This window comes from Geotrypetes seraphini, chromosome 10 (assembly GCF_902459505.1).
Source record: "Geotrypetes seraphini chromosome 10, aGeoSer1.1, whole genome shotgun sequence".
In the NCBI taxonomy this organism is placed as follows: Eukaryota; Metazoa; Chordata; class Amphibia; order Gymnophiona; family Dermophiidae; genus Geotrypetes; species Geotrypetes seraphini.
The window spans coordinates 45301587-45329214 of NC_047093.1; the positions used below are offsets into that span (position 1 = coordinate 45301587).

Genomic DNA, 27628 nt, shown 5'->3' on the forward strand with positions numbered 1-27628 from the left:
TTCAGTCAGAGAACATTGAGACATGGCTTTGTGCCCGATGCTCTTGGGAGGTAAATTAAACCCAACTTTAAGGTAGGATTTTTTAAATCATGATTTCTGGGCCATAATGTGACTTCTGGTATATACCAAGTGCACACCGCAAATTGCGCTCTGGTATTTTACCATGTTTATTTAGTCGGAGTACAGGTCTTGACTATCTCAGGGGAGAGGGGAAAACCATCTTATAGTGGAACTTGACAAGTAAAATGAATAATTTTTGGATTGTTGGTTTAATCTTTGCCTCAAAAATGAATGTGACTGTTGGGCAGACTAGATAGACCATAAGAAATGGCTTCGCTGGATCAGACTCTAGGTCCATCCAGTCCGGCGACCCGCACCCGCGGAGGCCAAGCCAGGTGTTCCCTGCTGAGAAACCTTGTTTACTCGTATCCCCCAATGTGATTTGCAAGAAGGTGTGCATCCAACTTGCTCTTGAATCCCAGAATGCTGGTCTTCAAACTTTCTAAAAATAAAAGAACAAGAGGGCACTCGGAAAAGTTGAAAGGGGACAGATTCAAAACGAATGCTAGGAAGTTCTTCGCTACCCAACGAGTGGTGGACAACTGGAATGCGCTTCCAGAGGGCGTAATAGGGCAGAGTACAGTACTGAAAGGATTGGACAATTTCCTGCTGGAAAAGGGGGATAGAAGGGTATAAATAGAGGATTACTGCACAGGTCCTGGACCTGTTGGGCCGCCGCGTGAGCGGACTTCTGGGCATGATGGACCTCAGGTCTGACCCAGGAGAGGCATTGCTTATGTTCTTATGTTCTTATGTTATCTGCCATCATCTACTATGTTACATTAGGGGCATTTTCAAAATACTAAGATGTCTAAAAACTGCATAAATCAGTACTTAGACGTTTTTTTCGCCAAAACCTCCTAGTGCCAGTTTTTGAAACCATCTTTCTAGGCATCTTGTGAGGTATCCTGGCCACTGTGCATCCAAAACTAAAAGGGGGCGTGTTGGAAGGGAGGGCCTTAGGTGAGTATAGACTTGGACGTCTTGCAGTAATAATCAAACCTTCCCCAAGATGTTCGAAATGGAACTTAGAAATTAGGCCTGTTTTAAAAGTGCCTAAGTGCCAAAAAGGTACCCAAACTGACCAGATGGCCACTAGAGGGATTAGATTATGAGCCCCCCACACTCCCCCAGTGGTCCCCTCCCACCCACCCCAAAATCTGAATGAAACAGTATTTATTTATGACATTTGTAACCCATTTAAGCCTAAGCAGCTTACAAAAATACATACATAATTATTAAACAGCACACAGCATGTATAAACCAAGAGTCTATAAATTCATTATAGCATTATTCCTTAATTAAAAGCTTCTATAAACAATGTAGTTTTCAAAACCTTTTTTAAATTTTAGAATATCAGAAAGCGATGTCAGTGGTCTGGTCAGTTTGTTCCACAACACTGCTCCTGCTACTGAGATTACAGCTGCTCTTGAGCAGCAGCACCTAATATGGGAAATCCTAGTAGATCATCAGATAGGTGTCTTAAGTAGCCTGGTGAGTGGGCTAGTGAACCATAGAGAGGAGGACCCAGGCCCATAAGCCACTCTAACCACTACATTTATGGTGGAAAGTGTGAGGCCACCAAAACCCACTAAAATCCTACTATACTGCCATATAGGTAGCACTTGCAGCCATATGGACTATTGGTGTGGTTGACAGGTGGGTATAGTAGGTTTTTGGGGAGGGCTCAGCATAGATTATAAGGGGGTTATGGTGAGATGTACCTCTGGCACCATTTATGTAAAGTTCATAGTAGTGCCCTCTAAGGTGCCCCACTTCTCTATCAGCATCTACAATTATGGCTCCTCCCAAATCAAAATGGTCTGGATGATTTTCTGGTCAAAATGATGAATAAAGTTGGATATTCTAAGGTTGGATGTCCTAGCAGCCAAGTAGGGATTAAAAAAAAAAAAAAATTAGGATGCCTTACAATGTTGCTGATTTCAAAATATTTCCATTTCTCCGCCTCTGACTTAGGACGTCTCGCGGAAAACGCCCAATGTTTGACTTAAACGTCCTATTGAAAATGTCTCTCTATATATGTGATGATCTTAAGGTGGTCAAATAGGTAGAAAAGACAACGGCAAAAGCTAGAAGGATGCTTAGGTGCACAGGGAGAGGAATAACCAATAGGAAAAAGGAGGTAATGATGCCCTTGCATAAGACTCCGGTGAAACCTTATTAAAAATATTGTGTACAATTCTAGAGACCGCACCTTCAGAAAGATATAAACAGGATGAAGTTGGTCCAGAGGAAGGCTACTAAAATGGTCAGTGGTCTTCGTCATAAGGCATATGGGGGACAGACTTAATGATCTCAATATGTATACTTTGGAGGAAAGATATGAGAGGGGAGATATGATAGAAATGTTTAAATCCAAAAAATACCAAAAATGTATATATTACTCACCAGAGATGGGCTAAACACTCCCGATAAACATTTCATCATCAGGTGGAGAAAAAGCCTCAAAATTCATATATGTCAACAGCCAACAATCAAAAAAGATAAACGTTCAAATCTGCTTCATTTACTATCATAGGCAAAAAACTCCAACACTACTGAAATGCATTTATCAAAGGGTGGCAAAGCCCATCACTGTGCACAGGAAAAGAAAACCCAAAAAGTTTCACTTAGCTTAGGATTCATGGTCCACACAACGCCGCAGATGAAAACGTCTGGCCAGACAAGATGACAATGGCGCTCACAAGATGAACATTCCACGGACCATGTCCATATCCAATGCAAATTCCAACAAGTCCTTGTTTCGCCTCCCAGGAGGCTTCATCAGGGAATGTGATACAGCTGAAAACTCTGCTTCCGTTCCATGCACACCGGCACAAGCAATGACCTTTGCTTAAAAAGCCCAAAGATTCCACTTCTGGAGGCACTTCCGGGCTCGGCAGCCATCACCAATCCAGGAAGAACAGAACAGCTGATAACGTGAATGACCCCCATGCTGTCAATCATCCAAAGAACGCGACCCATTCGACCCGCTGGTTAAAACCTTTAGGCCACAAAGTGTCCAAATAAAAAATCCAGCGCTGCTCATGCTGATATAAAAGATGTTTCACATTGTCCCTACGCAGAGTGGTAGGAACATGCTCCAACACAAAACAGTTAAATTCTTCAAAACTGTGCCGTTCTTTGACACAGTGTCAGGTCAAGATGTCAACTTCTTTATGATGTGCAATATTAGACCAGTGTTCAAACAACCGCGTCTTAAAACTTCTGGCAGTGTGGCCGATGTAAGAAAGCCCACAAGGGCACGTCATCCCATAGACCACTCCTATCGTTTCACACGTGGTCCAGGACCTTAACTTCACTGCTCTTCTCCCAGGAATCAATGCCATGCTGCCCTCCTACATGACATTACAAGCCGCACATTTACCACAATGGAAATGTCCCACCCTACCCTCCTCCTGAATAGTCCATACATCAGCTTTGCACAAAATGTCATTCAAATTTCTATTGCGTGTAAAAGCTATTTTGCACTCCTGGTCACCAAAACATCTGACCGTTTGCATCATAGGCCAAATACGCTTGATCTTCCTGCCCAGGCACTGAGATATAGAAGAAAATTTCATAATGCAAGGCACCACTCTATCATCTGTGGCCTGAGTACGATATTGCAGAAGCTGTTCTCTAGAACTGAACCTCGCCCTCTGCCAAGATTTCTTTATCACTTTTTGTGGATAGCCCCTCTCTCTGTAATGTTGCTTCAATGGTTCAGCTTGATCTATAAATTGCTCAGTCGAGTTACAGATCCGTCTATATCGGAAAAATTGGGACACAGGTAGATTGTTCTTTAGCCCTGCCAGATGCATACTTGTGTACTCCAAAAAGGTATTCCAGTCAGAGGGCTTTAAATCGACCCTCCTCCAAAGTGTCCCCATACGCCAAAGTGTTTAATCGACACTCCTCCAAAGTGATACTCTGTGGGCGGGGCCTTAGGCACATGGGCCCAACCCGGCCCATGTGCCTAAGGACCCGCCCAGAGGAGGGGGCCTAAAGCTCCCGGGCCTATTCTGGTTGGCCCAGGTGCCTTAGGCCCCACCTGTGGGCAGGGTTTCAGCTGCCTGGGCCAATCGGGCCCCATTCCAGAGCCGGCTGGCCTGCCGGACAGGCGGGCTTGGCACCCTTCCGTCCGGCCAACATTTAACAGGTATGGGGGGTGGGATTGGGGGTGGGGGGTCATGGGGTCAGCGGGGGGATCGTGGGTTGGCGGGGGGCCGATCGAGGGTTTGTGGGGGCGGTCATTGGAGGGGCGGTCGTTGAGGGGTTGTGTTGATGGCAGGAGGGCCTGGGATCCCTCCTGCCCTTATTGTAGTGGGGTGTAGGGGGTAGGGGGCCCGCCTGGGCATGAGGGGTTGGGCTCCCTCCTGCCCAATCTTGTAGGAGGTGGGGGGCGAGAGGCCAGGAGGACTCCATCGGACTCGGGGGGATTAGAGATCGCGGGGCAGGAGGGCTTAGGCTCCCTCCTGCCCCAAATGTAATCGGGGGGGGGGGGGGGGTGACCACGGGGCAAGAGTGCTTGGACTCCCTCTTGCCCCAATGTTGTTGGGGGGGTGATGTATCGCGGCAGGAGAGATGCCTCATCTCCCCTACCGCGATACCATCACTCCTCTACCCGAACTGCTATAACCCGCGTCAGGAGAGATAGGGCATCTCTCCTGCCGCGGGTCATGGCAGTTCGGGTAGAGGAGTGATGGCATCGCAGTAGGGGAGATGAGGCATCTCTCCTGCCGCGATCATTGCTGTAGGGGGTAGGCAGGTTGCTGGGACCGCTGAGCTGATCACAGCAGCCACGATCAGCTCAGCAGCCCCTTTCTTAGACCTGTTTTGACTTCGTCTAAGTCAAAACGTATAAGTGCCGACTAGGCAACCTGCCTAAAGTTTTGGTTATACCTGCTGCACGCCTAGGTCTAGCTCGGCCCACCTCCCACCCACCGCCCGCCCTTTCCCCTCCTCTAAAAACGCCTCTTTTCTCTCTGTGCGTTTAGAGGCAGGGAAAAGGCCTAAGCTGGTTTTAGATATGTCTAACACTAGCTTTGATTATGGGTACTTGGACGATCAGGCTTTTTGATCAACCAAGTAGCCATTTAGGCCACTTTTTAGACTTTTTTTTTTTATTATGAACCCCTAGGGCTTTAAACCCAGCCAAAACAGGGTCCATATGACCAGGGAAAACCCAGGTACTCTTATCACGAACCCTAGAGCGGTCATACTTAGGTTCAACATCAGAAAAATGCAACCGAAGTTGCAAGGTTTTAAAAAATTTTTCTAAATCAGTCCTGAGTTGAAAAGGATCATACATTTTCGTTGGCATATAGGATAACCCTTTATCCAAGACCTGTATCTCTTGATTCGTGAAAGACCTGGAAGATAGATTAATCACTCCCCTCTGGCATTCTGGTTGGATCGCGTGACCGGGCTCCCTTGAAACTACTCTAGTCGCTTGCTGTCTCCCCCGACGCGACTGTCTTCGTCGCCCTAAAAAAGGCTTCCTGCTGATGTTCTCATCACTACTTACAGAAGAATCTGTGGTAGTCATCTCCGACTGAACTCTACCACCATCATCTTCCCTCATCCAACGATACACAAAACCTTCTGTGTAGTTCTGTTTAAATACCTATGTGGCACAAATACAGTTGAAAGGAAACTGGAATGAGGAGGCATAGGATGAAAATGAAAGAGGATAGACTAGGAAGCAATCTGAAGAAATAATTCTTCACAGAAAGGGTGGTTAACTTGTGGAGTAGCCTCCCGGTGAAGGTGATGGAAACAAAAAAATGTATCTGAATTCAAGAAAGCTTGGGACAAGTACATTGGATCTCTAAGGGAGAGGAAGGATTATAGTCACGGATGGGCAGACTAGATAGGCCATATGGTCTTTATCTGCCTTCATTTTCTCTGCTTTTCTTCTCTTCAAATTCTGAATTTGAACCGAAAAAGCTAATGGGGTTTCAGCAAATTTAGAAAATACAGAAAGCAATCAATTCCACACATAATCCAAATCTGGATGTGTTCTTATGATTTTAGGAAAAGACTCCATATTGTAAATGAAAAAATAATAATAATAATTGAGAGGAAATCAATTATTTATACTCTATTATTTAGCAGTTTGTTTTTCATTCTTAAATGTAGAATACATCCAAGCAGAAGCAGATATGCCGAGGGTAAGAGTTATTTGTTCATAAACACAAAACCCCCAAATAAAACACTGATGAAATATTGGTGAAGACAGAGAAATAATTACCCACTTATGTAATACTACTTTGAGAATCTGCATTGTCATTGCACCTTACATACTTGCCAGTTTTCTACAAAGCAGGGACTAATTTGTGTTCTATTCAGGAAACTGTGAAATACACGTTCGTGTACGTACAACTTTCTGGCGGCCATAAAGCAATGTTATGACAAGTGATTAAAAAAAAAACAAAAAAAAAACCTGGCAGTCACTGTGTTCCTCACAGAACAAAGCTGGCTGAATTTGTGGTAGAAAAATCAAAGGAGTTAGGTGGCGAGGCTTTATCCCGAATAAATTCGCAGCCCAATGTATTAGGTTACAAATGTGTGCTTTGATCTTTCCAAAAAGCTTGTGTTATGAAATAAAACTAATCAGCAGCCAGTGAGGCTTTGAGAGAGGCATTTATACAGAAATCTTGAGGCGCACATTATGAAATGACCTTCTTAATTCAAAGACAAGAACAATGGATGCTGAAACAAGGAACAATTGACCATTTAGCAGACTAGCTATTTATTTAGCATGGTTTATTATTGCTGTACCTTGCTCTGGTTATGCTAGGAAAATGTATTCCTGCGCTAGAAATGCCATCTTAAAAGCCCATTTTTATTTTATTTGCACGGGACTTTTAAACGTGATTATGCTTTCTTATATGAATCAAAGACAAAGAAAAAAAAAACTGCAGACAAATGTACAGGATACAGGCAAAGTTTATTTTGAGCTAACAAACAAATTGTTGCGTTCAAAGGAACCCCTTTTTACAGAATATGGGACCCAACACGGTCCATGTTTCGATCAGCACGTCTTCCTCAGTGCTCCCATAGGATAGTAGTTACCAAACACACGCAACACAAATGCCTGATCTGTATGCTGTGTGCATTTATCGATGGAAAATGCTGCATACATAGAAGCATAGAAACATGTTGGCAGATAAAGGCCAAATGGCCCGTCTAGTCTGCCCATCTGCAGTAACCATTCTCTCCTCTCTCTGAGGCCCTCTTGAATTCAGACACAGTCTCTGTTTCCACCACCTCTTCCGGGAGACTGTTCCACACATCTACCACCCTTTCTGTAAAAGAGTATTTCCTTTGATTACTCCTGAGCCTATCACCTTTTAACTTCATCCTATGCCCTCTCATTCCAGAGCTTCCTTTCAAATGAAAGAGATTTGACTCTTTCGCATTTATGCCACGTAGGTATTTAAATGTCTCTATCGTATCTCCCCTCTCCTGCCTTTCCTCCAAAGTATACAGATTGAGATCTTTAAATCTGTCCCCATACGCCTTATCACAAAGACCGCACATCATTTTAATAGCCCTTCCTCTGGACCGACTCCATCCTTTTTATATCTCTTTAAAGGTGCGGCATCCAGAATTGTACACAATATTCTAAATTAGGTCTCACCAGAGTCTTATACAGAGGCATCAATGCCTCCTTTTTCATACAGATCAGGCATTTTTGTTGCGTGTGTTAGGTAACCACCATCCTATAGGACCCCTGAGGAAGACGTATTGATCGAAACACAGACCGTGTTGGGTCCCATATTCTGTAAAAAGTGGTTCATTTGTATGCAACAATCTGTTGTTAGTTCAAAATAAACTTTGCCTGTATCCTGTACATTTGTCTGCAGTATTTTTCTTTGTCTTTGGTTTAACGCACTTTTACTGCAGACTAGTTGTCTTGTCTCTGTTCTTATATGAATCGCAAGAGTATTACTTTCAAAGTGACAAGGAAAAGTCTATTGGAGCAGACTGAAATAAACAGGTCAATATTCAGCCTTGGCAGTCACTGTATTTTATTTTTTTAATGCCAGCAACAGCTGTTAAATATATATATTCAAAGGTGTGTTATTTTTTTAATACTATATATTTATATTTATTTATTAGGATTTATTTACCTCCTTTCTGAAGGAGTTCACTTAAGGCTGTGTACAGCAAGAATAAGTCAAATATAAGCAATAGAAAATTACAGCAATAAAAAAATATTCAGATTACAATACAAAGTATGGCATAAGAAGATAAGAATAGCCTTATTGAGTCAGATCAATGGTCCATGTGGCCTAGTAGCCCATCCTCACAGTGGCAAAATCCAGGTCACTAGTACCTGGCAAAAACCCAAAGAGTAGCAACATTCCATGCTACCGATTCAGGTCAAGAAGTGGCTTCCCCCATGTCTGTCTCAATAACAGACTATGGACTTTTCTTCCAGGAAATTGTCTAAACCTTTCTTAAAACCAGATATGTTAACTGCTCTTACCATATCCTCTGGCAACACATTCCGGAGCTTAACTATTCTCTGAGTGAAAAAAATATTTTCTCCTGTTGGTTTTAAAAGTATGTAACATAGGGGTCCTTTTACTAAGGTGTGTTAACTGATTTAGCGCGCGCTAACGATTAGTGCATGCTAATGCTAAGGCGCCCATAGAATATAATGGGTGCCTTAGCATGCAGCATGCGCTAAATAGATTAGCACATGCTAAATCAGTTAGTGCACACTAAATTGGTTAATGTGCCTTAGTAAAAGGACCCCATAGTATGTTAAATTAAAATGTCTACACAATGCGTGATAAAAACATGTTTATTTTGTTATCCTTTACCTAACTGTGGATGGTGTGGTCTATACATTTTATAACAAATAAAATATATGTATGTATCAAAGTGCTGGGCAGATATCCAGACAGCTATGCAGTTGATGGAATGCAGGTGCAAATACTGATTTCAGAAAGCTGCTATTTACATTACACAATGCACAGAGATTTCAAGGGGGCATAGTTTGGGTATGCTTTGGGCGGGACTAAAATCCCGGGCGGGACCTGAATCATAGTTACCGAATGCTAAAGACCACCTCGAGGGTCAGTGCCCAAGAAAAAGATCTGGGTGTCATTTAGATAATATGCTAAAACCTTCCGCCCAATGTGTGGTGGTGGCCAAAAAAGCTAACACCATGCTAGGAATTATTAAAAAAAGGGACGGTTAACAAGACTACAAATTTGATAATGCCTTTGTATTGCTCCATCCATGGTGCAACCTCGCCTTGAGTATTGCATTCAAATTCTGATCGCCTTATCTCAAAAAAGATATAGCAGAACTAGAAAAGGTTTAAAGAAGAGCAACCAAGGGAGGTAAGAATTTTATTGGAATTTTATGAGTGTTGGAGCATTTACCGCACTGGCTTGTGCTAAAAACCTCTAGCGCAGCTTAATAAAAGGGGCCCTAAATTAGGTGAAAATTACAAATTTTGCAGTGAGGCAAGGTACAAAGTGTTTGTGTATCCTGAGAATTTTATTGTTTAGTAAACCAAACTCTAGTAATTGTCATCTATTCTCTGCCAATCTCTCTCCAATGACTCCTGTAGATAATATCAAGCAACACTAGCAGAATAATTTGCTATTTGCCAGAAATAATTCTGAGAGGAAAAGAATATTCATTCAGCCATCTCTGTTTTCAATAAAAATACTGCTAGGCCAAAAAAAAAAAAAACCCCTCTCAAAAGGTAATGAGGAACAAGTGAAGCTGCAGACACAAGCTGTGATACTCCATCTGCACCAAACAGACCCAATTAGTATTATCCGTCACACTCTGTTCTCATCAAGGGTTGGAAAGGAATATTTAGAAAACATTCACCAGCAAACTTTTTTAAGCCTATAATATCGAGGCGACAGAGATGCACCGCATGCTGACTCTCGAGTAGCTTAGCCACAAGAGTTGACACGAATCCAGTACAATGCACTAAAGCGAATTGCTAAGAACATCTATAATTTCATATCTCACTTAATACCAAAGTGAATCAGTTGTTAAAGCGTAGTGCAAATTATGATTCATTTCAGAAGTTCCAAATGAATGCCGCGAGTATGTTGAAACATTGCACTGCATTCTGTGTCAAACAGAAGGAATAATCTGTAAGACGGGTGTTACAGTGGAGACAAGGCCACACAGTTGAATAATAAGTCCCTTAGAAAAGCTTTCAAGTGGAAAATATGAAATGGACAGGACGCAGCATGTTCCCACTCGAGCACATATGCTCTTCTCCAGCCTTTACATCTCTGAGATGGCCACTTCTGTGTGGCCTGGATGCAATGGATATTCAAGTCTCAAGTCTCATTAAAATGTCATTTAATCGCCTATCAAATTTCTAGACGATATACAATAAAATAAAATAAATACAGGTTAAAACATACAAATACATTGTTTGCGTTGCAAAGACAAACTAAACCAGGGGTCTCAAAGTCCCTCCTTGAGGGCCGCAATCCAGTCAGGTTTTCAGGATTTCCCCAATGAATATGCATTGAAAGCAGCGCATGCACATAGATCTCATGCATATTCATTGGGGAAATCCTGAAAATCCGACTGGATTGCGGCCCTCAAGGAGGGACTTTGAGATCCCTGACTAGACAGAGAAGTTGAAACAAGCAGGGGAGGGGGGAGAAATACAATTGTAACAGGATCGAAGAACAATAAAGGGATATGGGAATATGGGAGGCTGTGGCCTGACTGAGTGAGGTTTGTCTATAGATTAAAGGCGTCCTTGAATAAGAAGCTTTTGAGTTTGCCTTTAAATCGGTCTAAGGTTTTTTTTCCTTTCTGATATGGGGTGGAAGGTGTGAGAGTAGCTTCAGCGGATGGGGCCACAGTCTTGTGAGTCATAGGATGCCAAAGAGTGCTGATCACCACCAATATTTTTCACTTTGCTCAGGAAGGGGGAATTTGTGTTACGTTAAGCATCCCCAATTATTTTGAAAAGTTGGCTCCTTTGTTGCCAGTTGCTCACCTTGCTGGTTTATGACAATTATCATTTATGTTAATGTTAAGGGGGTTCAATGTTACCAAAAGAAGGGAGGTCCAACCTCGTCTGCAGTAAAAAAACCAGCCAGGAACAAACAAACCAAAACTGCAGATATGTACAACGATGTAGGCGAATTTTATTGTGACAAGCAAACTATATATTAAAACATTTTTACCAAACGGGGGACCCAACACGGTCCGTGTTTCGGACAACCTTCATCAGGGGTCCATGGTAGATAAAGGAAAAAACATATGTCACAACAAATATTGAAAAAGATAATATAAAACCAAACAGATGATGTGTCACGCCGAGAGTCTCTGCAAATAGTAAAAATCGCTCTAGGCTCTCGGCGTGACACATCATCTGTTTGGTTCAATGTTACCGTCATTTTATTGCAGCTTGATTTACCGCAGGAATTAGAAATCTGTGATAAATCAATATTGCAGGTTAGTAACTCCTGTGGTAAATGAATAACACAAACTGCGATCGGCTTCGCATGCTGCTTTATTCTTTTACCCAGGAGCATCGAGCCACGAATGCGAAGTCCATGATTCCTGGAGGCATTTTTTTTTTAAAAAGGGGGGGTCAGTGCTTATGTAATCGACACATGGACCTCCTTCCCTCTTGCAGATACCTCACCACCTAGAAAAAACTTTTCACTTCTCAAAGATGCCCCTTCCCGGAAGACACACGTGCATCGCTCAGCAAGATTTCCCATGCCCTGGAACCTACCAGTTGAGTAGGTGTTTGGTGACTTACTGGGCTGGCCCTGGGTCTGGTGAAGCAGATAGTGTTGCAACATTCTCTTTTTCCTTTCCCTTCACTATTTACTGAGTAATTAAGCAGCTGAGACTGGATTACCTTCTCCTTTGCAGTAAAAGTATGCTGGCTCTCAGGTTGGATCTCTTCAGGTTCTTGCAAATGAGCTTGTCCTGCTCTGTGTACCAAGGAGAGGTTGTCTGCTCTAAAGCAGGGTCTGTTTATTATGTCTCAGGTGAGCACTTTTCTGGGTGACCCATCAATTGAGCGCAAGACAAAAGCGCTCCAACAAAGGCATGCGCGCTGCCGGTCCTGCTGCTTTAAACCCATAATGTTAGCGCTATGAGGGTGTGTGTGGGTGGAACCCCCCCCCACTACATGTACAAGTCCCCGTGCTCCCTTTGGGGGAGTTGTGGTGGAACTCCCCCCCATTACACTGAAAAGTTCCCAACCACTGAAAAATGAACGGAAAATGGAAGTTTTCCTTATATTTGGGGGGATAACCCCCCCCCAATGGGAGCACAGGGACTTCTACAAGTACTGGGGGGCTTCCCCTATACCCCCTCACAGCGCTAATAACAGGCTTTAATGTCGTGGGACCGACAGGGCACATACGTCCTGTGCACAATTGTCAGCACTTCTTTGTCTGCGTGCCAATGTCTAGCACGCTGTAGTTACAGAACCCTTTTCTGGCGGCGTGCCGTATATCTCTTCAAAACTATGAAATTTACAGCTCCTGAAGAAGGGTTCCACCTGAAACTGGACCAGCTGAGCTAAGATATACTTGGCATCCGTGTTATGCCTCGTTTGAAAATTGAGAAATATTTATGAGAATATCGGATAAGAATGTATTGGGCAGCCACCTCAGATAAGTCCACCATTTCACTGTTTTATTGTTTTTTTAAAAAAATTCTTTATTCATTTTAAAAACTTACAATAAGTGCAACATAAGATAAAATCAGTCTATACTTTAACATCACTTAATAATCTATCAAAATCCAATTCTGATTCAGTACCCCCACCCTCTCCCCTTCCCCCCCAACTTGGATGTGTGTATTCAAGGGGAAAAGGTAATATTCATTCTTTACAATATTTAGTTTTGTTATTTGGTTTTGATCTTTAAACTTGAAACGTTGATAGCACTGCAGCTTTTTGCCTTTCTACTAAATAAAATTTTTTTTGCACTTGCACTTTAAAATATTATAAATTATTATTTATGTGCACAAGTGAGGGTCGCGATGGTGCACAGCGTGACTTGAGAAAGAGTCCCGCTTTACTGTGTTAAGCCAGTAGCTCCGGTTTTCCAGCACACCATACCTTTGACTGTTGCACTGAGACCTCACTATAAGTTATTCTAAAATACTTTCTGAAATACGTTATTTCCCTGGGTTGTGGGAGTGAGGGCATTTGGCTGTAGTGCTATCCACCTTTCTGGGGTTATAGTTGGGGATTGGATTAGGAGTGATTGATTTGTATTCCCCTTAGGGTGTTTGTGAGTTTTGAGTGACTGCTCTCTGGCACACTTTTGTTGATTAAGGGCTCCTTTTACAAAGCTGCACGAGGGCTTAACGCGCGGAATAGCGCACGCCAAATTACCGCACGCGCTAGCCGCTACTGCCTCCTTTTGAGCAGGTGGTAGATTTCCGGCTAGCACGTACTATAGCGTGCGCTAATCTGGTGCGTGCGATAAAACCGCTAGCGTGGCTTTGTAAAAGGAGCCTAAGTTTCATGTGAGTCCAGGGACTGATTTATTCGCTCCTTTTTCAGCAATTCCACCTCTTTTTCCATTTAAGGTGTAAGCTCTGTGAATTACTTTCTACACTTTCTAACCATGAGAAATCTCCGTAAAATCTGAGAATTCTTTGACCAAGCACAATTTAGACTAATCGTCCAATCCCTAGTCTTAGGTCTGCTGGATTATTGCAACTCCCTATATCTTCCTTGTCCAGCCACTATGATAAAACAACTCCAGACCATACAAAACACCGCCCTCAGATTGATCTACTCACTCAAAAAATATGATCACATAACAACTGCCTTCTTAGACTCTCACTGGCTACCCATACAAGCACGAATCCAATTCAAATTCTACTGCCTGATATTCAAAGCATTACACGGCTCTTCCCCCTCCTATCTAAACAACCGCTTAAACCAAATCTCCACCTCAAGACACAGAAGAACCTCGAACCCTTTCGCCTTCCCCCCACTCAAAGGCACACAACGCAAGAAAATGTTTGACAACCTTCTGGCAACACAAGCAGCAAAAATCAACCATTCCATCTCCAATCTTATGACAATATCAGACAACTTCAAAACATTCAGAAAAGAAATCAAAACCCTGCTTTTCAAAAAATTCATCCAAATATCTTAACCCCTCCTCTTTTACCTCCAGAAGATTCACCTACCTTCAGATAACCTTCCCCCAAATTACCCACCTTAACACCTTCCAATTAAACAAATACCATAAATAGATTGTAACCTACCCTCTCTAACTGCATTCCATATGTATTTTTTATACAGTTCTTCACTGTCAGTTTAATTTCCATCCTATAAATTCACATAGAATTTTTCTTTTTTCAACCATCTTTATTTTCTCTTCTTTATTAATTTCCAGGTACTTTAGTTAGATTGTGAGCCTTCGGGACAGTAAGGGAATTTTTTAAGTACCTTCTTACTTCTCATTTATAATCTTAATGTATATTTTCTTCAAACCGCTTAGAACCTAACGGATGTAGCGGTATATAAGAAATAAATTACATTACATTACATTACTTTCTGATTTCTTGTGCAGCCATTGCTAGTTTCTTGTGGGTTAAACCTTTTCTCTATTTTTAAATTCGTGTTGCAGCTTCTGAAATTCTCTGGTGCCTTTGATGTTTTATCCATTTTTATTGACTGCCACAGCTTCTTTGAGAGTTTTAAATTGTTTCTCAAACTTTTCTAGATTTACTTTGCTTCCTTGGATTCTCACTTTTCCAGTACCTGTAATTTTGGTGCTTTGTAATTTTGTTGATGTCCTCACTGTGTAGAATGATCTGTCTGTAGTAGTCTTAGTTCTTGCCCTTTTTCATTATTTATTTATTTATTTATTCAGTTTTCTATACCATTCTCCCAGGGAAGCTCAGAACGGTTTACATTAATTTATTCAGGTACTCAAGCATTTTTCCCTGTCTGTCCTAGCGGGCTCACAATCTACCTAATGTACCTGGGGCCCGGGGTCACAAGGAGCAGCATGAGTTTGAACCCACAACCCCAGGGTGCTGAGGCTGTGGCTTTAACCACTGCGCCACACACTGGTCACACACTGGTAAAGAATTCATGGAAGGTGTTGTGTCAGGGATTTATTTATTGAGATTTATTAACCACTTTAATGAAGAGATTCACTCCATGGAATATACAACAGGTTTACCTTGACATAAAATTTTTTGACAGCATAACAATAGTAAAATGACCAGATATAAGCATAAATATAATCAATGTGGTAAACTTGGAGATAGGTAAATTGAATCCTAGTACTAGGAATAACTAAGGGGACCTGGGATAACTTGGGACCTAGGTTGACCACTGTTGGAAACAGGATACTGAGTTTGATGGACCTTCGGTCTGTCCCAGTACAATAACCCTTGTGTTCTTATGTGAGCCAAGTATACGATAATCAAGCCATTGTGACATCACTGATGAGGTTGGCTCTTAAGCACTGGTGGAATGAGGCATCACAATCTCAGCTCTGGAAATGTTGCTACTCTTTGGGTTTCTGTCAGGTACTTGGGACCTGGGTTGGCCACTGTTGGAAACAGGATACTGAGTTTGATGGACCTTCGGTCTGTCCCAGTACAATAACCCTTGTGTTCTTATGTGAGCCAAGTATACGATAATCAAGCCATTGTGACATCACTGATGAGGTTGGCTCTTAAGCACTGGTGGAATGAGGCATCACAATCTCAGCTCTGGAATGTTGCTACTCTTTGGGTTTCTGTCAGGTACTTGGGACCTGAGTTGGCCACTGTTGGAAACAGGATACTGGGCTTGATGGACCATCGGTCTGTAGCAGTATGGCAATTCTTGTTTCTTATATTCCTTTTACAAAGCCATAGTAGCAGTTGCTGCTGTAGTAATCGCTTCAATGCCCTAAGGCAGGGGTGTCAAAGTCCCTCCTCGAGGGCCGCAATCCAGTCGGGTTTTCAGGATTTCCCCTATGAATATGCATGAGATCTATTTGCATGCACTGCTTTCATGGTATGCTAATAGATCTCATGCATATTCATTGGGGAAATCCTGAAAACCCGACTGGATTGCGGCCCTCGAGGAGGGACTTTGACACCCCTGCCCTAAGGTATTTAATGGGCATCAGAGCATTTGCCGTGTGGCAGCTGCTACCTCAGCTTTGTAAAAGGGAGGGACAAGTGCCAGAAATATACCCTTTAAAACAGCATAGGAGAACAAGCATAACAAATACAATGAATGGCAGCAGGGTACAAATAATATATCTTAATAGCACAAAGGGAATCAGTTACTTACCTGTAGATTTGTATCTTCTGTGTAAAGTATAAGATCAGTTATGGTTTTGTCATTCCAATTCAGAGAGCAGTCCATAAACAGCAATTCTGGGTGACTTTTTAATATATGACTTTTTTTTAATTTTCATTTTACATTCTTTTTCTTTTCAATTTTTATGTTTTCAGAACACTAGATCGCATAAATTTCGCATTCCTGCTGTCGTATTTATTCTTGTACCAAGTAATAGAGCTTTCTGGATGATGGAAACAGAGAGACAAAGTCATTTGTAACGCAAATTCAGTGTGAAATAAATTGTGTGAAAGGGACCAGCCGAAGCCAAAACACTTCTTATATCCTTGAGGTGTGCAAGAGCAAATGTATAAATGAAAACACTGCCTAACAGCGGCTGTTCATAAGTTGCTCAATGAAAAATGTTATTGACCCCTATATAAACAGTGATAATGCTATGTGGCCCTCAAAAGGTGTCCACAAGTTCAATAAATTAAATATAATATGATAGCCACACTCCTGTCACCAGAGTCCACTGAAAGAAATATAAAATGCAATTAATACAATATGACAAAATGAAAAGCCAAGCACTTATACAACAGCCCCTGGATCCTATAAAGGTCACTCAGATTTAAGTGACCAAATTTGAGTTTGGATCCCAGATCAGTGCCCAAAATAATTAGCTAATGGGCTATAATAATTTAATTATTCAGGTTACAAGCACTTAATTATGATTTGGGTGCCTATCTGGCTACATGCTATTCTATAAGAATGAAGCCTAAATTGGATCACATGCAACTCGTAAGGGGGCATGACCATGGGAGAGACATAGGTGGGTCATGGGCATTCACAAAACATTTGCGCAGTGTTACAGAATAGTGAGGATCTCCACTCAATTTACGTGTCAGGATTTATACCAGGTTTCTGCTGATGTAAGTCTCATACCCAAAGTTGAGTGCTCATCCATTCTGAAATGTCCCTTAGTGTTGAGTGCCAAATTTTATTGGCATTGAATTTTCTGCATCTAATAAATAAATTAAGCACCTTTGGGATGGGACCCCAAAGTGACAGATTGAGTGGAAGGTGACAGAGGGTAGTGGTCAATGGAGATTGCTCTGAGAAAAGGGATATTACCAATGGTGTGCCTCAGAGTTTGGTTCTTGGGCCTGTTCTTTATAACATTTTTTGTAAGCAATATTGCTGAAGGGCTGACTGGTAAGATTTGCCTCTTTGCAGATGATACCAAAATCTGTAATAAAGTAGACACCCCTGATATTTATCTATTTATTTATTTAATTAATTAAAATATTTATAATCTGCTGTATACCAAAGCAGCTCACAATAAACATACATAATATAAAAGTATATAACATATCTCCAATAATATAAATAATAATAAAATGATAAAATAGAACAGGAATTAAGAAGGGCGAGTCCCATCTCACAGAATAAATATAACCTTCTTACATCAATAAAAGGCCTGAGCAATGAAATGTGTTTTCAGTAATTTTCCATTTTGGAGACCGTATCTGGCAAAGGACATAAAAAGGCTTGAAGCGGTCCAGAGGAAGGCGACGAAAATGGTAGGAGGTTTGTGCCAGAAGACGTATGAGGAGAGACTAGAAGGAAAGGAGGGACACGGGAGATATGATTCAGACATTCAAATACTTGAAAGGTATTAACGTAAAACAAAATCTATTCCAGAGAAAGGAAAATGGTAAAACCAGCGGGCATAATTTGAGGTTGAGGGGTGGTAGACTCAAGAGTAATGTTAGGAAATTCTTCTTTACGGAGAGGGTGGTTGATGCGTGGAATGTGCTCCCGAGGGAGGTGGTAGAGAAGAAAACGGTGACAGAGTTCAAACAAGCATGGGATGACCACAGAGGATCTCTAATCAGAAAATAATGGGTATACATTGAAGGAACTAAGGCCAGTACTGGGCAGGCTTGCATGGCCTGTGTCCCGTATATGGACATTCAGTTGAAGACGGGCTGGGGAGGGCTTCAATGGCTGGAGTGAGCTTTCATAGAAACTACAGTAGATGGAACCTAAGCACACTACCGGGCATGGCTCTCAGTTTCTGGCCCAGAAATATCTAAGAAAAAAGACCATTTAAACTAAATAATGAATTTATGGAGCATGTATGGTTGGACAGACTGGATGGACCATTTAGATCTTTATCTGCCATCATTTACTATTTTACTATGTAACAAATCTCCACAAAATCTCAAAATTCCTGACAATGCATTCCATAAATCAGGGTCCGCAATAGAAAAACAAGACTTTGTTGTGCCCACATATCTCACTTCGTTCCTTTTATATGTGTCCAGTAGTAGACATTTTTCAGACCTCAATAATCTAGTCAGTTTGTAGAATGTCACACACTTTGACATGTAATCAAGTACAGTGTCATAGATTCCTTGTTGGACAAATTTCAGGATTTTGAATTCTATACGAAAGTGAATTGGCAGCCAATGAAGCTTCTTCAAAATAGGAGAAATGTGTTCATAACGTGATCTACCCATCAAAATCCTACCTGCTGAGTTCTGAACACTCTGTAATGCTTTTATAAGGACTGAAGGCATTCTCAAATAAATGTCATTAAAATAATCAAGCTTGACAGAACCATTGTCTGCAGCACCTGTCTAAAATCCCAACTAGATAAAATATTCTTCAGCTGAGATAGCTTTCGCATGGAAAGTATGCAATCTTTACAATTCTCGCCACTTGTGATTTTAGAGATAATTTTGCATCAAGGATAGTGTGGAAAACATGAGGAAGGAGTTGGCGAAGCTTGTAGAATGGTCTGAAATTTGGCAGCTAAGAATTAATGCTAAGAAATGCAAGGTAAGAACATAAGAATAGCCTTATTGGATCAGACCATCTATCCCAGTATCTCGTCTTTATGGAGGCCAATCCAAGTCACAAGTACCTGACAAAAACCAAAATAGTAGCAGCATTCCATGCCACTGATCCAGGCCAAGCAGTAGCTTCTCCCATGTCTGTCTCAACAGCAGTTTATGGACTTTTCCTCCAGAAACTTGTCCATTTGGGCTGCAGAAACCCGAGGGAATAGTACAGTTTAGGGGGTGAAAAACTTTTGTGCACAAAAGAGGAACAGAAATTTGACATGATAGTATGTGATGATCTTAAGGTGACCAAACAGTTTGAAAAGGCGACAGTGAAAGCTAGAAAGATGCTTGGGTGCATAGGGAGAGGAATGGCCAGTAGGAAAAAGTAGGCATTGATGCCCCTGTATAAGACTCTGGTGAGACTTCATTTAAAATATTGTGTACAATTCTGAAGACCACACTTTCAAAAAGATATAAACAGGATTGAGTCAGCCCAGAGAAAGGCAACTAAAATGGTTGGTGGTCTACATCCATGTATGGGAACAGGCTTAAAAATCTCAATATATATATTTTGGAGGAAAGGCTTGAGAGGGGAGAGATGATAATTGATGTTTAAATACCTATGTGGCATAAATACATATTTGGTGTGTCTCTTTCAGTTAAAAGGAAACTCCAGAGTGAACGGGTATAGAATGATGTTAAGAAGTGATAGACCTGTGAGTAATCGAAGGAATTACATTTTTACAGAAAGGGTGGTAGATAAGTGGAATATTCTCCCAGCAGAGGAGATGAAGACAAAGACTGTCTGAATTCAAGAACGAGTGGAGCAGGCACGTGAGATCTCTTAGGGAGAGGAGGAGATAGTGGATACTCCGAATGGGCAGACTGGATGGACCATTTGGCCTTTATCTGTCATCATGTTTCTATGTTTCGATTTATAGAATCTGGCCCTAGATACTGACATCTGTATTTCAAAATGCTCATCCATACAAAACAGTTAATAATGCTCGTGTTTCAACAAGGACCCTATTATGGTAACCTTCATCAGGAACTGGTGTCCATAACTTTCATGCAATGCTTGCTTGCTAGTACAAATTTCAATAGTGGGGTTTCTCAATGGTAGGCAATTCTGCAATTGGAAAGAGTGCCTGATAACATCATTGATGCATCATTAAAACAACTTTATCAACAAAAGAGTATTTCAAAAAAGGGGACAGCTAATATTTAAGGAGTAAAGCACCATTATCAAATGATAGAAATCCACTCAATATCATCATTTAAACCTTTTGGTTTGATCACCTGTAATTCAAGGATGCAGAAATGTCCATGCCATGTGAGAAGGGCTACTCTATCCCATCCCACTGATCAGACATGGATTCAGTCACCAACCAATACAAAAGGAACAGACACAGTTCTAGAGTAAAATCAGCTCTTGTGTTTGGTTAAATGCACGTCATGCATTTCATATCTATATTCTCATTGTTCTTGTGGGAAGATACATAGCAAATATTGTTACACATGTAGTCTAAGACTTCTAATGGTATGTCTTTTGATTGATAGGATTAGTTCATTTAATACAAATGAACAATGGTATCAAAATTGAAAGTTTTCACAGGGGTTGGGACAACTAGAGAAGGTCCCTCAACACTGAACATGAAAATGCTTATTCTAGTGCAATAGATGTGTCATTCTGGTGCAGTGAAGTTATATCCCTGTCCTTGAGAACCTTGCAAAAGGAATCCACTCTGGTTTTTAATCCCTCCTACTTCATTGAGGGCTCTGCTGACCCCAACAGTTATTTCCTTTTGCACATAAGCCGGAAGAAGTATTTCTGATCTACTCTGCTTATTTCTTTTTTTTTTTCACATATTTTCTTCATATTTTGGCGCTGAGCTCTCCTAATCGAGGGTCCAATTCTGTCTGCATGGAGGAGAAGCAGATTGGGGTCTGCAGCTGACAGACCAATCCCTTGTAACATAGAAATATAGAAACATAGAAATAGAGGGCAGAAAAGGGCCACAGCCCATCTAGTCTGCCCACCCCAATGACCCTCCCCTACCTTTCTCTGTGAATAGATCACACGTGTCTATCCCATTTGGCCCTAAAATCAGGCACGCTGCTGGCCTCAATAATCTGAAGTGGAAGACTATTCCAGCGATCAACCACCCTTTCAGTGAAAAAGAATTTCCTGGTGTCCCTGTGCAGTTTCCCGCCCTTGATTTTCCATGGATGCCCCCTTGTTGCCGCGGGACCCTTGAAAAAGAAGATATCTTCTTCCATCTCGATGCGGCCCGTGAGATACTTGAATGTCTCAATCATGTCACCCCTCTCTCTGCGCTCATCGAGTGAGTACAACTGCAACTTATCCAGCCGTTCCTTGTACGGGAGATTCTTGAGTCCCGAGACCATCTGGGTGGCCATTCTCTGGACCGACTTCAGTCTCAGCACATCCTTACAGTAATGCGGCCTCCAGAATTGCACACAGTATTCCAGGTGGGGCATCACCATGGATCTATACAATGGCATAATGACTTGAGGCTTACGGCTGACGAAACTCCTGCATATGCAACCTATGATTTGCCTTACCTTGGATGAAGCTTGCTCCACTTGATTGGCAGTCTTCATGTTCTCACTGACGATCACCCCTAAGTCTCGCTCTGCTTCAGTTTTTGTTAGGGTCTCGTCATTAAGGTAGTAAGTCTTGCATGGATTTTGGCTGCCCAGGTGCATGACTTTGCATTTTTTGGCATTGAAGCTGAGTTGCCAGGACCTAGACCAGTGCTCCAGTAGGAGTAGGTCGTGCATCATGTTGTCGGACATTGAATTTATGTCTGTTGTGCTTTTGCCCACTACAATGCTTAGTTTGGCGTCATCGGCGAATAATGTTATTTTACCTTGCAGTCCTTCTGCCAAGTCTCTTATTAAGATGTTGAATAGGATCGGGCCCAGGACTGAGCCATGTGGCACTCCACTGATTACCTCCGTCATTTCGGAGGGGGTGCTGTTCACCACTACCCTCTGAAGCCTACCTCCAAGCCAGTTCCCAAACCATTTCGTCAATGTGTGGCCCAATCCTATAGAACTCATCTTGCTCAGCAACCTGTGGTGTGGTACGCTATCGAATGCTTTACTGTTAGACAGCCTGCAGAACCTTTTTGGGAGCTTGGGGCCATCCCCTGGTATCATTGCTTACTTATTGCTTGCAGGGGTTTGAGCACAGGCTGTTAGGCATCCGTAGGGGCCTCGGCGGGGTCTTGAAGGGTGCCAGCTGCGTTTAGCCTCCTCTCTTTTTTTTGTGCATTAATGGTCCATGAGGGTTGAAGGCTCAGTCAGACAAGTGGATCAATTTTTCACTCCATCAAAAATTACAAAGATTAGGGGACACTCAATGAAGTTACAGGGAAATACTTTCAAAACCAATAGGAGGCAATATTTTTTCACTCAGAAAATAGGTATGTTCTGGAACGTGTTGCCAGAGGTTGTGGTAAGAGCAGATAGTGTAGTGGTTTTAAGAAAGATCTGGACAATTTCCTGGAGGAAATGTCCATAGTCTGTTATTGAGAAAGACATGGGAGAAGGCACTGGATTGGTAGCATGGAATTTTGCTACTCTTTGGGATTCTAGAATCTTGCTACGCTTTATAGATTCTGCATGGAATGTTGCTACTATTTGGGCTTTTGCCAGGTACTAGTGACCTGGCTTGGCCACTGTGAGGACAGGCTACTGGGCTTGATAGACCATTGGTCTGACCCAATAAGACTATTCTTATGTTCTTATATAGTATTAGTCTTTAAGCCCGTTACATTAATGGATGCTAGAATAGATGTGTGTGTCTGTCTTTCTTTCTTTCTTTCTTTTTCTCTCTCCTTGGCCGCTTTCTGTCTCTTTCTTTTTTTCTGTCTCTCTCGCTCCTTGGCTGCTGTCTGTCTTTCTTTCATTCTCTCTCTCTCTTTTTTTGGCTGTCTACCACCACCCCTTGCCTACTCCCCCTGTCTAGCAGAAGCCCTTCTTCCTTCCTTTTACCTCCCCCCTATCCAGTAGCACCCCTTCACTGCTTCCCCTGTCCAGCAGCAGCCTTTCTCCCTTTCTTTTACCTCCCCCGTGTCCAGCAGCACCTCTTCCCTGCTCCCCCCGTCCAGCAGCAGCCCTTATCCCTTCCTTTTACCTCTCCCCTGTCCAGCAGCACCTCTTACCTGATCCCCCTGTGCAGTGGTACACCTTCTCCTTTCCCTGCTCCCCCTGTCCAGCATCCGGTAGCCCGGGCAGCCTTGGGGCTTTTGCTAGGCCAGCCCACCTCGCATTATCAAAGTGGGCCGGCCTAGCAAATGCCCCGCGGCTGCTGTGTTTGCTGGTCCAGGGGTGTGAAGAGGCATCCTGGCAGCACAGGAGTCAAACTGCCACTGCCGCTGAAATGGCTGCATGCACCGAAAGCCGTCACACACGCCTCAAGCTGCCACACGCGCCGCAAATAGAACACGGCACGAAAGCAGAAATCATGGTGGCAGGGATCACGCCGTGTCAACTGCGAATGCGTGGGTAAGGGTTTTATTATAGATGATGTATTGCCATTGTATGACAGAAACATATGCACCTTACAAAAGATGCAAAACTCAAAATAGATTTGTTTTCCATTGACATATATCACTACTGTAACACGGGGATCACCTGTGTACTTGTTTGCTCTGCCCTGCACACTCACACTGTGTCCCTTTGGAATCTCTGGTGGTGTGTCTCTCCATGTGTAAACAGCAATTTTCTATAAACTTCACATTTATGTAATTCACACGTAACTGTCTCTTTTCACATATAGAGTGTGCTACTAAAATGACCTCCATAATTTTTCAAAAATTGTATAGTCACTTTTCCCCTGGTGCCTCAGCACTTTCCACAGAAGCCAGGAGAACCCCCATATCCTGTTCTCTGTCCAAGCCATAATTTTGCTAGATTTCAGAGTTTGCACATGCAATCTCTCTTTTACATGGCAAGCAAGCGGAGCACTAAGTTGGAAAAGGCTGGGTTCAATAAAAGAGACAAACTCCCGAGGGGGTTGAGAACTCTGCAGTCACTCGGGACACTATTTATTTGCATTTTCTTTTAGCTGACAGGTTGACAACAAAAAGAACGCTAATTAGAAGTTTGAGGAGCTGCTTCTTTATGGCTCTTGATGATTAACCTGAAGGTCTATATCAAGGGAATCACCCTGGGACAAAATCTGAAGTTTGAGAAATTGCTTCTTCTACTAATTGTTGTGGGAGTTAAGAGAGTAAGTAGGTTACAGACTGAGATGGATAGATAAGGAATCCTGGCAAGCGGAGGGCAAATGAGCCTCAACACAGACAAATAAAAGGTGACACACCTTAGAAACGTTAACAAATATGTTCCAGATAAAAGAAAAGGTGCCTGTCCTTCCGAAAAGCAGCTGTAAATCAAACATAATAAGAGTCATTGATGTTAAACTGTTGAACTGTGCGAGCGGAAAGAACATTTTGATCTTGCTTCGTTATTTTGCTACACTTGACCTTTTCTGTCATTTCATTCGTTCATTTTATTTTCCAAGTTATTTTACTTCATTCTGTCATTTGTGTCATTTGCCATTAAAGTCAATGGGGGAAGCAATTCTTCCTAGTTTTGTCCATGGACGGTGTGAAATAGCCAGTAGCCTCCATGTTGCACCGGCGTCCTGTCTTTCCGTATAAATATTCTGCTCAAAAAGATATTAAAATCATCAAAAGCTGACTCGTGGATGATGCATGACCTACTTCTACTGGAGCGCTTGTCTAAGTCCTGGCTACTCAGCTTCAATGCCAAAAAATGCAAAGTCATGCACCTGGGCAGCCAAAATCCATGCAAGACTTACACCCTTAATGGCGAGATCCTAACAAGAACTGTAGCAGAACGAGACTTAGGGGTGATCGTCAGTGAGAACATGAAGACTGCCAATCAAGTGGAGCAAGCTTCCTCCAAAGCAAGGCAAATCATAGGTTGCATACGCAGGAGTTTCGTCAGCCGTAAACCTGAAGTCATTATGCCATTGTATAGATCCATGGTGAGACCACACCTGGAGTACTGTGTGCAATTCTGGAGGCCGCATTACCGTAAGGATATGCTGAGACTAGAGTCGGTCCAGAGAATGGCCACCTGGATGGTCTCGGGACTCAAGGATCTCCCATACGAGGAACGGCTAGAGAAGTTACAGCTCTACTCACTCGAGGAACGTAGAGAGAGGGGAGACATGATCGAGACATTCAAGTATCTCACGGCCCGCATCGAGGTAGAAGAAGATATCTTCTTTTTCAAGGGTCCCATGGCAACAAAGGGGCATCCATGGAAAATCAGGGGCGGGAAACTGCACGGTGACACCAGGAAATTCTTTTTCACTGAAAGAGCGGTTGATCGCTAGAATAGTCTTCCACTTCAGGTCATTGAGGCCAGCAGCGTGCCTGATTTTAAGGTCAAATGGGATAGACACGTGGGATCTATTCACAGAGATAGGTAGGGGAGGGTCATTGGGGTGGGCAGACTAGATGGGCCATGGCCCTTATCTGCCATCTATTTCTATGTTTCTATATCAATAGGCAATAATTAACATAAGGGAATTTAAAATGAAGTTTAAAAGCAAACTTTGAAAGGGTGTGAAAGATGTTCAGGGCCTCTGTCATGTGTAACTAGCCATGACGCCCTGCAAACAGAAGTCAGCCTCTTGTGACAACTTATTAAGAGGAGTCTGTTGCTAAACTCTGCATCATGAAGTGGTTGCATACCTGGTGCCTGCAAGCTAAATAAGGTAACTCGGTGGTGCCCCCTCTGCTTCCTACTTTTTATGCAGCTTTTTGCCACCTTTCACTCTATATATTTCCTTGCACCTCTATATCAGATCTTGCAAAATGGAACTGCCCCAAGACCAGGATAGAGCCTATTTGCAAAACATCAGTTCACCTTGTAGCCTCCATTGCTCCTAGAAAAGGCAGTATATCAAATGCATGACCCTTAAGCCTTAAATCTCTCTGGCCTAGTCAGGTCTCCATTATCCCTCTTATTGCCTCCATAATGTGCACCAGACTCTGGTTCAAAATCTTGGTGTACAGCACTGAATACCTGTAGCCAATTGATACAACTCCACTAGAGCTGCTACTCCTCACTAGGCCTTGTCCTGTTGCCATCAGTGTAGGGTTACCAGACGTCCGGATTTGAGGACATGTCCTTGTCCAGGGGTCCGAATGGCTTTGCAAAACCAGGCACTTTGTACGGGTTTTGAAAAGCCTTCTCTAAATCACATCAGGCAGGAGGAAATCTGCGAAGGCGCGGGTGCCACGCAATGATGTCACAAGCACACGCACATGCGGACACGCACATGCACGTATTTCCTCTTGCCTGATGAGAGCAGGCAGTGAGGGGCGGGGCTGGGGTGGGGCTAGGTTGGGATTGGGGCGAAACTGGGGCATAACTGGGTGGGGATGGTAGGCCTGGGGATGGGTCTGGGGGGGGGTGGGGTGTCCGAATTTTACTATAGTAAAATCTGGAAACCCTACACCAGTGAGACATCAGGGAAAGGTAAGCAGCATGAAGTCCTGGGTATAATCCATTAGGGATATAACCCTAGATTCTATATAGGTCGCCCAAACTTGGTCACACAAATTTGGGTACATAGGGCAAATTAATGAGTTAATGAGGTGTCAACAATCAATAATTTGAATTAATTGGCACCAATCTGAATTTGTCTGTGTAATTGGTCTACTCAGTATTCCATAACATCCATACTTGAATTTCATAGCGCACAACTCAAAGGAAGGCATGGCCATGGGAGGGACACGGATGGGTCAGGTGCATTCGCAGAAGTTAGGCACAATGCTATGGAATACTTGGATTTACATGCCCAACTGCTATCTCCAGTGTGAGGATTTATACCAGGTTTCAGCAGGCATAATTCCTCATGTCCAAAGTTGGGCAATGGAATCCTTTCTAAGTGTGCTCCTCAGAGGTGTAGTAAGGGGGGAGGAGTGGGGGAAAACCACCCCAGATGCCATCTTGGTGGTGATGCTGGCACCTTTCTTTCTCTCCATGCTCCCCCCTGCTCCTTCCCCACCCCTCCCTTGTCGCATGCGCCTTCCCTTCCCCCGTACCTGTAACTCTTCAAGGGCTCGTGCAGCATCTCCAACCTGCTGTTCATGCCAGCCTTAGCTCTCCCTCTGAAGTCACTTCCTGGTTATGGGAAGTGATGTCAGAAGGAGAGCCAAGGCCATGCTGCTCATGCCAGAGAAGTTAAAGAGATACGAGGGAGGGGGAGAAACTTGTGCAACAAGGGTGGGGCGGGGAAGAGAGGAGGGTGCCACTTCCCCAGGCGTCTCCCACCCTCACAATGCACTGTAAAGCCACTTAGCGCTAGTTAACCTTTATAGAATCAATTCAGATCTTAACGGTGCCTAAT

The 27628-nt window shown here is 42.8% G+C and overlaps 1 protein-coding gene across 3 annotated transcripts in view; it reads left to right on the forward strand.

Annotated features, from left to right (window-relative positions):
• The window catches only part of SHISA6 (shisa family member 6), a 417913-nt gene that overhangs the window by 35466 nt on the left and 354819 nt on the right, over positions 1-27628 (forward strand). The window lies entirely within an intron of this gene.